Below are 13,601 nucleotides of genomic sequence, written 5' to 3'. Positions count from 1 at the left end.
AGAAACTTCAAGGAACTACTCATTCTTAATATTTATTGAGAAGTACAGCATGCTTGGTCGTGCCAAGACTAAGTAAAATCCTTATGCCTATGAAGAAGACTGGAGAGAAAACAGCATTAGAGTCAGCATGAGGAAAAAGAGAAAAGAAAAGTTAGCATTTCCAGATTTACTTTGATTTCTCTGATTCTAAGGGATTATAATCGCTGCCAATAGACACAGGGAAATCTTCTACTCTTTTTGAAAACATGTTTTTAAAAATATGAAAAATAAAGAACGAAGACTAGCAGCCTGCTGGCATGTGGCTCATAAGCTCATTCCTGAGATTTTTATGGCCAGCTGGAACCCAGGACATTGTGTGTTCCACGCCTGAACCATCTGCAGTTTTAGCTGCAACAGCTCTTGGCTAGTGTTGGAATGGCCAAAGGATTCACTAAAGTGGCCTCGTGTGAAGCAGAAGCATTTCATAACAATACTGAACTGCTTTTGTCTTTTAATTTCTTCATTCCCCTTGTTCATTTTTAGACTTGAAAATATAAAGAATCCTTAAAAATGGTTATATTGATGCATATGTTAACCTAAAACAAGACAACCATTATCAACTCTTTCGCTGTCCATGTGGCTCATCTCCACAATTTAAGTGTGTGCCTTTCAAAGGCAAGAAACACTCCTTACTCCCCCTTTAGCCCAGCTTTCTCAGATGGGCAATCGTTGAAGTCAGACAGTGAATGAATATATAATACACTGTAAAAAGGCCTCACATGGACATACTAAATAAGGGTTTGATTATTCCAATCTGCCTGGTAATCTTTGGTAGGCAAAAAATTATCTAAACATTGTTTCTATGTGTCTCTCTGGCTTACATATTATTATGCTCAGAACAACTCTTAAAACAATGTGTGATGAAACACAAAATCACATCAATACTCCAGTCATGAAATTTGTGCAGCATACAAATTCTGATAACAAAAATCTAACGAATAGTAAGATAAGCACCTTTATGTAGACCAGTATACTTTCATTTAATTTCTCTCTGCCTGACTCAATAAAATGTTATAAAAGCCTGCATCACTTAATCATTGCTTAGTATTAATTGCAATATTTACATGAAGCATTTACAAAGTGTCTGGCAAATATTAATCACTTGATTAACATAATTATGGCTACTGCTTTTACTAGTAACATGTAGCATAAGATTTCAGAGTGCAAATTATGACGTCAGATGACCTGAGTTCAAATCTGAACACTGCCACTTTCTGGCTGGTTACATGGAAAAGTGGAAAAATATTCTCAATTCTTTTTTCTCATCTCAAAGAACCTCCCTGAAATTAATTTTTAAATACATTAAAAGATTTTTTTACTCTTTCTCTTAAAGGAGAAAGTATTTTCATTATTTTTTCAAAGATAATCCTTCTTCCTGATTGCTTGATAAAATAATTTTCTTGGAATTTTACCTGGTTAAATAATGACGTTGACAATATACAGACTTCAAAGTTTTAGATATGAAGATATACTTAGAAATTAACAGCCAGCCAAAAGCATAATGTTAAATACAGAGTAGTCAGTAATAATAGCAGGTCATCCCAAGCGGTAAGAAGAAAGAACCTAGTTGTTTTTGTGTCCAGAAGAAGCTACTACTTCAATATGTTCTGCTTATGAAGCGCAAAGGTCTTGAGTTGGATCTTGAGGGTATTATGCTAACTAAAATAAGTGAGATGGAGAAAGATGAATGCCATATGACTTCACTCATTTGTGGAAGATTTTTAAAAAACAAATAACAAGCAAACACATAGATATGAAAAACAGATTGATGGTTACCAGAAGGGAAGGGAGGTGCAAAGAGGGCGAAAGGGGTAAAGAGGGACATGTGTACTATGATGGATGGAAAGGAGACTTTTCGTGGTGACACAACATAGTGTATACAGAAGTTGAAGTATACTGGTGAACATCTGAAATCTATATAATGTTATAAACCAATGTTACTTCAATAAAAAGATAAAAATGTAATTACAAAGATATTACCTATTAAAAGATAATAATAGCAAAATACTTAGGCTAGTTTTTTTTGTTTTTTAAAGATTTTATTTTTTCCTTTTTCTCCCCAAAGCCCCTCCGGTACATAGTTGTATATTCTTCATTGTGGGTCCTTCTAGTTGTGGCATGTGGGACGCTGCCTCAGCGTGGTTTGATGAGCAGTGCCATGTCCGCGCCCAGGATTTGAACCAACGAAACACCAGACCGCCTGCAGCAGAGCGCACAAACTTAACCACTCGGCCACGGGGCCAGCCCCTTAGGCTAGTTTCTTTAAATTAAACTAACTGTAATTTTATAAGTTGAAATAAAATAAGCAAGAAATCTCTTGCATTGGGGGAAATATAATTCTTCACAATTAGTATACAACTTCTAGGGATTTGTTTTAATAAACAGATCAGCTTACTTGTATTTGTATGTGTGTTTCTTAAAGTCTAGAGAATTTGTACATTCTCTGTCATGAGAATTATTTGTAAAGATTTGTTTCCCCTGGGACCCATGGACTGAAAAGTGACAATTAACATATTATAATTTAAAACTATGAATTCAATATGTCAAGTGCGCTCAACCAAGATGAAGAAATATATAATATGACAACAATAGTGTTTTGAATTCTTCGATATGAACTTATTAATATGGACCAAAAAAAGTATTTTAAGTCTGGATGCCAGAGATGGAGCTCACATCCATTTATCAAATCTGAATACTAACTATATTAAAGAAAAAGAATAAGAATAGTCAACATTCTTTGAGTGTCTACTATGTTACCAGTGACTGTGTGGGAAGAGTAATCTGATTTATATCATTTAATCCTCATAAAATGTTTGAGGTAGATACCAGTTTGTTATATTAGTTGTATTAGTTATCTGCATAACAGATACCCCAAATCTTAGTGGCCTGAATAATGCACACTTATTATCTCACAGTTTCTCTTGGTCAGGAAATCTGGACAAGGTTGATCTAGGTTATTTGCTTCGGGGTTTCTTAGAGGCTACAGTCAAGGTGTCATCCGGGGCTCTAATCAAATCCAGGCTGTACTAGGGAAGAAGTGATTTACATGATTGTGGGATAGATCCAATTCTTCATGGGCTACTGGACCAAGGGCCTGAGTTGCTCACTGACTGTCGGCTGGAAACCACCGTAAAGTCCTTGCCACTTGGACCTCCTCAATATGTTAGTTTACCTCTTCAGAGCTGGCAAGCAAGAGGGCAAGAGAGAATGTGTTAACTAGAAAAAAAAAATCTAGTGTTTTGTAGACTAATCCTGTAAGTGACATTCCATCATGTTTGTTATATTCTTTTTGTTAGAAGCAAGTGAAAAGGTTAATTACACATGAAAGTACATGAACACTGGCTATGGGTATCGTGGGAAACCATTTGAGAAGCTGCCTATCACATCCATGGTTTGTAGATTAAGAAACTGGAATCTCATTGGAGTAATTACTTTGTCCCATATAACCTAAGTAATAAGTGGCAGAGTGAGTATCTGATATCAATCTGAATCCATATTCTTAGCTGTTAAACTAAACTTCTATACAGTAAACTACAGCCAAAAGTGAAGGCCAAATCAAATATTTCTCTCTAAAATAATTTGATAGCAGGATTCTGGGAAAACAGCCTAGGAGGAATCACAAGGAAACTGTCTCTCATCAGACAGTTGCCCTGGCAGAATTTGGTATAACTATTTTATAACTCTGGAGTCTTTTTTAACATTATTTTCGTTTATTTGGTGTCCCTTGAGATTCCATATGAATTAAAGGATTTTTTTCCATTTTTGAAAAAAAATGTAGTTGGAATTTTCATAGGGATTGAATTGAATCTGTAGAATGTTTTGGGTAACATTGGCATCTTAACAACATTAAGTCTTCCAATTCATGAACTTGGCATGTGTTTTCATTTATTTATGTTTTTTTAAAATGTTCTTTCATCAATATCTTCCAAGAGAAGTCGTGGGTGATAAATTCCAGTTAATTTCAGTCCAATTCAGCTTTTACTACAACAACAGCTAACCATCCTTCACTCCCCAGCCCCTAGCAGGCAGCCATGCAAGCATTACAGGAGCAGCTTGCACTCAGCTGGTGGGAGTCAAGGTAGGGAGAGGACCCTGTCCTCCAGATAATAGAGATCTGTGTTCTGATTTCTGATTACTGCTTCTGAGCTGAGAGATACAGAAAAAGATGGGGCGGGCATTGTTGATGCAGGTCTTCTGATTGTGGCAAGACCCTCTCCCTCCTGCTGAAGTCACTTTCAAGGGATTTAAAGATCTGATGCCCTTTTTCCCCCACTCATTTGTCTCTTTTTTGCTTTTTTTTTTCCTTTTTGGAGCCAGACGTTAAACAATAGAACACTTCAAAAGCAACCACAAATATGGGGAAAACTAGAAAGTAATCATGCATGTCCATGGCAAGTTGCACGCTCAGAAAATACCTGAAAAGACCTTAAGTTTATACCACAGACTGATCCTTGGCACAGAGACAACACACAAAAATTTAAAAAAATTAAAATCAGCAAACCCTGGGAAAGAGCAGAATCTTATTTCCAGAACTGCCATATTATTAGATTCAAATGTCTACTTTTCAACAAAAAATTAGAAGGCAATCAACAAAGCAGAAAAGTATGACTCATTCAAAGGAAAAAAATAAATCAAAAGAAGCTGTCCCCATGGCAGATCTACTAGAGTAAGACTTTGAAATAACTGGCTTAAAGATTCTCAAAGAACTAAAGGAAGACGTAGAAGAATTTGTGAAAATGGTATATCAACAAAATGGAAATATCAGTAGAGAGATGAAAACCTAAAAAGAAATTCTGAAAGTGAGATTTGCAATAATTGAAATGAATAATTCACTAGAAGGATTCAAATGGCATATGTGAGCAGGTAGAAAAAAGAATCAATGAACTTAAAGATAGGACAATGGAAATTATTGAGTTTGAGGAAGAGAAAGAAAAAAGATTGAAAAAAAATTGAATAGCACTTAAGGGACCTGTGGGACACTATCAAGCATTGTGGGAGTCCCAGAAGAAGAGATGAGAGATAAAGGGGCAGAGAGAATATTCCAAAAATAATGACTGAAAACTTCCTAAATTTGACAAAATTCAGGAATATAAACATTGGGGAAGCTCATACAAACTCCAAAAATGATGAACCCAAAGACACCCATACTAAGACATTATAATTCAATTTTGAAAGTCAAAGACAAAAATAGAATCTTTTAAACAGCAAGAGAGAAGTGACCCATAGCCTACAAGGGATCCTTAATAAAATTTTCAGCATATTTTTCATTAGAAACTTCAGAGGCCAGCAGGCAGTGGGCTGATATATCCAAAGTGCTGAAAGAAAAAACATTGTCAATCAAGAATCCTGTGTCTCACAAAACTACTGTTCAAAAGTGAGGGAGATATTAAGATATTCTCAGATAAGCAAAGTTTGTAGGGAGTTCACTACCATTAGACCTACCCTGAAAGATATGCGAAAGGGAATCCTTCAGATTGAAATGAAAGCATGATAAACAGCAATTCAAAACTGTATAAATGAAGGTTTCAGTAAATGCAAATATGTGGGCAATAATAAAAGCTAGTGACTGTAATAACAACTTACAACTCTAATTTTTGTTTTTTACATGACTTAAGAGTCTAATATATTAAAAAATGATTAGTCTAAAAGCTATTATTATTTTAACTTTGGTTTGTGAATCCACATTTTGATTTCTACATAATTTAAGAGACTAATGCATTTAAATGAATTATTATTTTATGTTTTTGGCACACATGTGCCAAAGCAAACTGACAGAAATAAGTTCTTCTTTATCTGTAATTACTTCGTATTAATGAATTCAACTCTCCAGTCAAAGACTGAGATTAGCAGAATAGGCAAAAAACACATTATCCAACTCTGTGCTGTTTACAAGAGACGTATTTTAGATCAAAAGACAGAAATATGTGTAAAGTGAAAGGATTAAAAAAGACATTCAATGTAAATAATAAAGAGAGCAAGGTGGCTGTTTAATATCAGACACACCTAATAACATACCATTAAAACACATGAAGCAAATATTCACAGACTTGAAGGAAGATATAAACAGTTCTACCATAATAGTTGAAGACATTAATACCTCATTCTCAATAATAGGTTGATCAAACAGACATAAGATCAGTAAGGAAAGAGAAGACTTGAAAACACAATAAACCAACTTCACCAAACAGACATATACAGAATAGTCTATCCAAAAACAACAAAACAAACATTCTTAAGTGCACATTGGTCTTTCCAGGATAAACCATAAATTAGGCCACAAATTGTCTCAATAGATTTAAAAACATAGGTCTCACAAAAAGTATCATCTCCAACTATATGAGGATGTAATTAGAAATCAGTAACATAAGGGAAACTGGAAAAATCACAAAGTTGTGGAAATTAAACCACACACTCTTAAACAACCAAAGGATCTAAAAAAGAAAAGATCAAGGGAATTATAAAATACTTAGAGATGAATGAAAACAGAAACATGACTTACCAAACTTATGGGACACAATGAAACAGTACTAAGAGGGAAATTGACAGCTATAAGTGCTTATATTAGAAAACAAGGAAGATCTCAAATTAATAACTTCTCTTCCAAACTTAAGGATAGCTAAATGGACTAAGAAAAAAGAGAAGCTTCAAATTGCTAAAATCAGAAATGAAAGTGGAGACATTGCTAGCAATTCTACAGAAATAAAAATGATTATAAGACAGTACTATGAACAATTGTACTCCACCACAAATTGGATAACCTAGGTGAAACAGACAAATTCCTAGTTACACAGAACCTATCAAAATCAAATCATGAAGAAATAGAAAATCTAAATAGATATACATCTCATAAGGAAATTGAATCAGTAATTAAAAATCTCCAACAAAGCAAAGTCTTGGACCTGATGCCTTTACTGGTGAATTCCACCAGACATTTACAGAGTAATTAACACCAATCCTGCTCAAACTTTTCCAAAAATTTGAAAAGGAGGGCACACTTCCTAACTCACTCTTTGAGGCCAGTATTAACATGATACTAAAGCCAGACAAAGACACTATAAGAAGTGAAAACTACAGATCAATATTCCTCATAAACCTTGATGCAAAATCCTCAACAAAATACTAGCAAACCAAATTCAGCAGCATATTAAAAGGATTATACACCATGGCCACATGGATTTATTCCTGGAATGCAAGGATGGTTCAACATATGAAAATCAATCAATGTAATGCATCATATTAACAGAATGAAGGGAAAAAGAACACATGATCATCTCATTTGATGTAGAAAAAGCATTTGACAAAATTCAACACCCTTTCACAATAAAAACATTAAACAAACTAGAAATAGAAAGAAACTACTTCAACAAATAAAAGCCATATATGAAAAACCCACAGCAAACATCATAATCAATGGTGAAAGAATGAAAGCTTTTCTTCTAAGATCAGGAAGTAGGCGAGAATGCCTGCTTTTGCCATTTTTATTCAACATAGTATTGGAAGTTATAGTCAGAGCAATTAGACAAGAAAAGGGGAAAAAAGCCATTCAAATTCAAAAGAAGGAAATAAAATTGATCACAGATGATGTGATCTTATATGTAGAAAACCTCAATGATTCCACAAAAAATTATTAGAACTAATAAGTGAATTCGGCAAAGTAGCAGAATATAAAGTCAGCACACAAAAATCAGTTCCGTCTCTAGACACTAAGAATGAACAATCCAAAAAGGAAATTAAGGAAACACTTCCATTTATAATAGCATCCAAAAGAACAAAATACTTCAACATTAACCAAGGAAGTAAGTAACTTGTAGGATAAAAAATACAAAATATCACTGAAAGAAAGTAAAGAAAACATAAATGAATGGAAACACATGGCATATTCATGAATTGGAAGACTTAAGGTTGTTAAGATGTCAACATTACCCACACATTCTACAGATTCAATTCAGCCCCTATCAAAATTCCAATTACATTTTTTTCAAAAATAGAAAAAAAGTCCTGTCAGTTCGTATGGAATCTCAAGGGACCCAAAATAATCAAAATAATGTTATATAAGGAGACAAAGCTGGAGGACTCATACTTCCTGATTTCAAAACGTACTGCAAAGCTACAATAATCAAAACAGTGTGGCACCAGCTTAAAGACAGACATAGAGGCAAATGGAATAGAATAGAGAGCCCGGAAATAAACCCTCAAATATATGGCAAATGATTTTCAATAACAGTGCCAAGATTATTCAATGGGGATGGGACACTCTTTTCAACAAAAGGTCTGGGGAAAACTGGATATCCACATGCAAAGAATGAAGTTGGACCCTTACCGAACACCATATGCAATAATTAATTCACAATGGATCAAAGACCTAAACCTAACAGGTAAAACCATAAAATTCTTATCAGAAAACCTAGGGTGAAAACTTCACAACTTTGGATTTGACAATGGTTTCTTGAAAACGACACAGGCAGCAAAAGAAAAAATAGACAAACTGGACTTTATGAAGATTTTTTTTTTAAATATGGATAAAAACACATTATCAATGGATTAAAACAGCCACCCACAGAATGGGAGAAAATATTTGCAAATCATGTATCTGATAAGGGATTAATATCTAGAATATACAGAGAACTCCTAAACCTTAACAACAATAAAACAAACAACTAGATTAAAAAATGGGCAAAGTACTTGAATAGCTATTTCTCCAAAAAAAGATATACAAATGGCCAATAGGCACATGGAAAGACACTCATCCTCACTAATCATAGCTAAATGAAAATCAAAACTACAATGAGATATCACCTGACACCTGTTAGGATGGCTACTATCAGAAAAACAGAAGGTAAGAAGTGTTGGTGAGGATGTGGAGAAATTAGAACCCTGGGCATTGTTGGTTAGAATGTAAAATGGTACAGCCACTGTGGAAAACACTATGGCAGTTCCTCAAAAAAATTAAAAATAGAATTACCATATGATTCAGTGATCCCACTTCTGGGTGTATACCCAAAAGATTGAAGGTAGGGCCTTGAAGAGATATTTGTAACCCATGTTCATAGCAGCACTATTCACAACAGCTAAAACATGGAAGCAACCCAAGCATCTATTGATGATGAATGAGTAAGCAAAATATGGTAATATACATAAAATGAAATATTATTCAGTCTTAAAAAAAAGGAAATCATGACATATGCTATAACATGAATGAACCTTGAGGGCATTATGCTGAGTGAAATAAGCCAATACAAAAATTAAATACTCTGTGATTCCCCTTATGTGAAGTACTGAGAATAGTCAAAATCATAGATACGGAAAGTAGAATGGTGGCTTCTAAGGTGTGAAGGGAGGGGAGAAACAGGGAGTTAGTATTTAATGAGTATAGAGTTTCAGTTTCACAAGATGAAAAGTGCTCTGGAGATGTACACTGGTGATAGTAGCACAATATTATGAATGTATTTAATATCACTGAACTGTGGACGTAAAAGAGATAAAGTTGGTAAATTTATGTCCTGTGTATTTTACCACAATAAGGAAAGGAAATATATGATTTGGTAGGATTCAATTAAAAGTCTTCATCTAATTCTCTAAGGGAAGAGACCAGCATGGCTTCTGTCTAAAATGAGACACCATCTTGTAATTACTAATTGCAATTAGAGAAGAAGGAGTCCTTAATTTTATCTGCCCTCCTGAGCTGTTCTAAGTGGAATTACACAGCAGGAAAATGGAAACAGTAGGATATATTCTTTGGGCTCTTGAATAGACACTGTACTGCAAATGCCAAAATTTAGTGGTAAATGTCTTTGTAAGACCAGACAATTGGCTCTGCAAAAGGCAGTTGAGAACATTTGAGCTGTACCATAAAATTTTCTGCCAAAAAATAGAAAATATTTTTCCTCTCAGAATTAAATATTAAAAATCGTCTCATAAAAGGTAAGTAAGGATAATTATTTGGTCTGCAAGACTCTTAGATAATTATCTGTCTTAGCATTTATTTTGTCAGTCTACAATAAAAACAAGATGACTTGTTTTAAAATAGCTAATTTAATATACATCAGGTTCTGAGCTGACTACTACTAATTCATTAATGCCTTTTGCCTCCACCTGGATTCATTCTTCTTGGCATAAAACCATTACCCTTGGGGCTTATCATAAAACACAATCCTGGTTACTTCCTCTCCCAAGAAGCTGGAGTCCAGATTCATAAACTTGAGTCCAGAAAATACTACAATTGCCACCAGGTAAAATTGTCACCATTATTTGACAGCTTCCAGAGATGGTGTTCTAATTACCCACCAAGGGCAGGCAGTCGGAAAAGGAGAAGTTTGAAGAAACTTTGTCTAACAATATCAAGGCACCTCAGAGTCTTTGAGACATCTCAAAGAGAGAATTGTGGAATATCCAGTGTCAGCCACAGGGCTGCCTGTTGAAAATAGAGTATGACACGTGTCAAGTGCTGTAATGAAGCCTCTGCTAATCTGACTGCTTCTCTCAGTGCATGTACTGTTGGATCAGAGTTGGGGTGGGTAGGAGGAGGAAATCTTGTCTTCTTTCTTGTTACACACAACTGTGGTTTCTCCACAGGCTTGCAAACCCTACAGCTCTTAATTTTATATTACCCCACATTCTCTTTAATCTCAAAACAGGTTCAAGGTCAGAGCCTATAATATTCAATTTGGCTCTTTGGTTCAAATTATATATAGGCACTCTTGTGAGAAGATGCAAAGCTAAGCTTGGTGCTTAAAGTGAGAGGGATCTTTAGTTTCTACGTACCCCACCCCTAGCTGTGCATCTATGTGAAGTGTATCAACTTCACAATCATTTGTGGCTATTTGAAATACTAAATGTTAGATCAGGAGCTGACCTCTGTCTCTACTGCATGCTGGTCATAGAACCAAGCCTTCCAATAGGCATCTAGGTACTGACTTCGAACTTGGTTTTCCACTGCAGACACTCTGATTATGAAAAATTGAACCTCAAAGGTAGAAGGCTGAGAAAACCAACACTTTCTGTTTTAGGAGGCTCATAGATGTCTATGCAAACTTTATCACATCTCTTCCTAAACTTGAAAGTTTAACATCAAAAGCACCATGTAATACAGTAGACATTTTCAAGTCCAAAACAGGTCTTTATTTACAAGCATAACTAAAGAGAATGTATCAGTTACAGGAAGTTTGATCATCCTTGACACTATGTGACTTGCTCAAGTCACGTAGTCAGAAGAAGCAATAACCACCTTAGCACTGTCCAGATGAAGACAGCCTTAGCCAGTAATCTTGGTGTCTTCAGCTCTAAGGTGGATTGCTAGACTGATTTTATCTGCTGCCATAATTTTCAATTCTGACTCTTCTTGTTTTGGTTCCACACATGCCAATTACAGTGTAGTTCACTATGTCTGGTTGCCAATAGTGACAGAGTTGGTCAATTTAGTTTCAGTTTTTGTGTCAGATTTGTTTAAAATTGTACATTTCAAAATAGGCAGTTGAATTTATACATGATCTCTTGGGCTTATTGAAAGGGAAAAAAAAATCTTGTACAAGCAAAATAATATCACTATAGTCATAAACGGTGGGGCAGCATTTTCTGCCTGACAACCAAAATCGCTTATCTTATAGAAATGCCTAAAGAAAAAGGGTATTAGATGACATCTGTCCTTCTATTGCCATGCGACCTATCACTGCATCTATTAAAAGTTTCCCCTGTGGCATCATCAGCACCACCTTATCTCTCATGTTTGGGAAGCATTTTACTGATGACAAAACAATGTTAACCTGTACCATCTCATTTAACCCTCACTGTCCAGTTAGTGTTCTATAGAGGTAGACATTTAAACTGAGTGGATAAGTGACATTCTTGGGTTCGCAAGTCTGCAAATGCTGAGACCAGGATTGAAACACAAGAGTTGAAGAGTTATGGTAACAAAGGCTCTGGACTCTGATGCCTGCTCAGTGCTAAATGATTATATAAGATTATGTACATCATCTTGTCTTTACTCACCCCTTTCTATTCATAGTAAGAGAAAGGCAGAACATTAGAATGGGTTTCTATGTAACTTCCAAATGAAATTAGTTTGCTTAAAACGTTATAAAAACAAATCAACATGTTGAAATTGTGATTTGTGTCTTCCTGCGGTAACCAAATGTTTATTAACTCTGGAACTCTATTGACCCATCTAAAGAGAGAATGAGTTTTAGACTTATGATTTTTTCAAATGCTGACTATTTAAGCTTGAAAGATCAATAAAGAAGAGTACCAATGCCTATTTTTCATAACAACTAAACAATTTTAGAAACATATGCAGCAATGCATTTTCCAATGTTTCCCACAGTAAACATCTAAGTTCTCAAATTAGTAATGAAGTTGTGTACTCATGACTTGGGGACTGAAGCATTTAAAATTCCAAATACTTAAATCAATATTATGGATATATTAATGAGAATTCAAAGAGAGTCAAGAAAAGTTGGCATTTGATTTTCTATATAAAATCAAGAATGAAAAGTATATGATAATACTCATCAGAAATAAAACACATATTTCCTTCATTCTATATAATTACATTACAAATGTATTATTCACTCTCTTATAATTTGAAGCTAAGCTTTGCTCAAGGGAATCACTAATAATTACCAGCAGAATTTCTATTATCCAGCTAATGCTTCTCTCTACATTTTAGAATTGCATTATATTAATTCATTTATTTATTCATTTATATGTATTTACTTGTTTAATAAAAATGTATTATTCTCAAGCATTGCTATAAGGTTAGCAAATGCAAGCAATAAAGAAAATAAAGAGTTTCTACTCTAATTTAGAGTACATTATAGATTTGATATTTCAAATCAACAAATATTTAAGAAATTAGGGAAGAGCTCAGATTGTGCATAAACACCTCTTATTAACACTTTCTTAGTCAAGTTTCTAAAAGGAACCATAAATCACTTGATTGGCAGTAACTTAACAAACATCATTATGCCATTAAAACAGAAATTACTTTTTCAATACGTGTCATATAATAACATACATTTTATTGAATAATTAAAGTGGTTGGAAACTCACAGCTGTATCAACATTTATATATACATATTTTTTTAAATTAGAGCAAATGTTTATTTGTTGTTCATGTACGATTTAATGCCATGCACTTTAGCATTCTCTTTCAAATAGTAAATCATGGATCTAAGCACCTTCTTTCCTGCAGTTCTGCCATATTGTCAGAATACATTGCTTCCATCTGTGTAGACCAAGAATGTGAGATTATGGAAGGTAAAAAAGCACTTTCTTAACAGCCTTGTACAGAAGGGTTTATTATTTCTGCTATATTCTCTTGGCAGGCAGAATGGGTCACTTGATCTCCCAAGATGCCATGGCCTGCATCCTGTGATCAGGAAGATACTTGGAAAGCACTAATGATCTCTCCCGCTGTCCATTCCTCTAGTCACCAAATGTGTATATATTTGCTGCCCATTTTATGTAACAATAATAATATGTAAATGTTTTGAAGACATATTTCTCAAGCCACTGTACCTGCATTTTTTAGTCCTCACACCTGCCTCTTTCAACTAATTGCCAGCTAC

Source organism: Equus przewalskii, chromosome 14 (assembly GCF_037783145.1).
Source record: "Equus przewalskii isolate Varuska chromosome 14, EquPr2, whole genome shotgun sequence".
Taxonomy (NCBI): domain Eukaryota; kingdom Metazoa; phylum Chordata; class Mammalia; order Perissodactyla; family Equidae; genus Equus; species Equus przewalskii.
The sequence above is the reverse complement of the archived record's forward strand: the minus strand, read 5'-3'. Positions refer to the sequence as shown.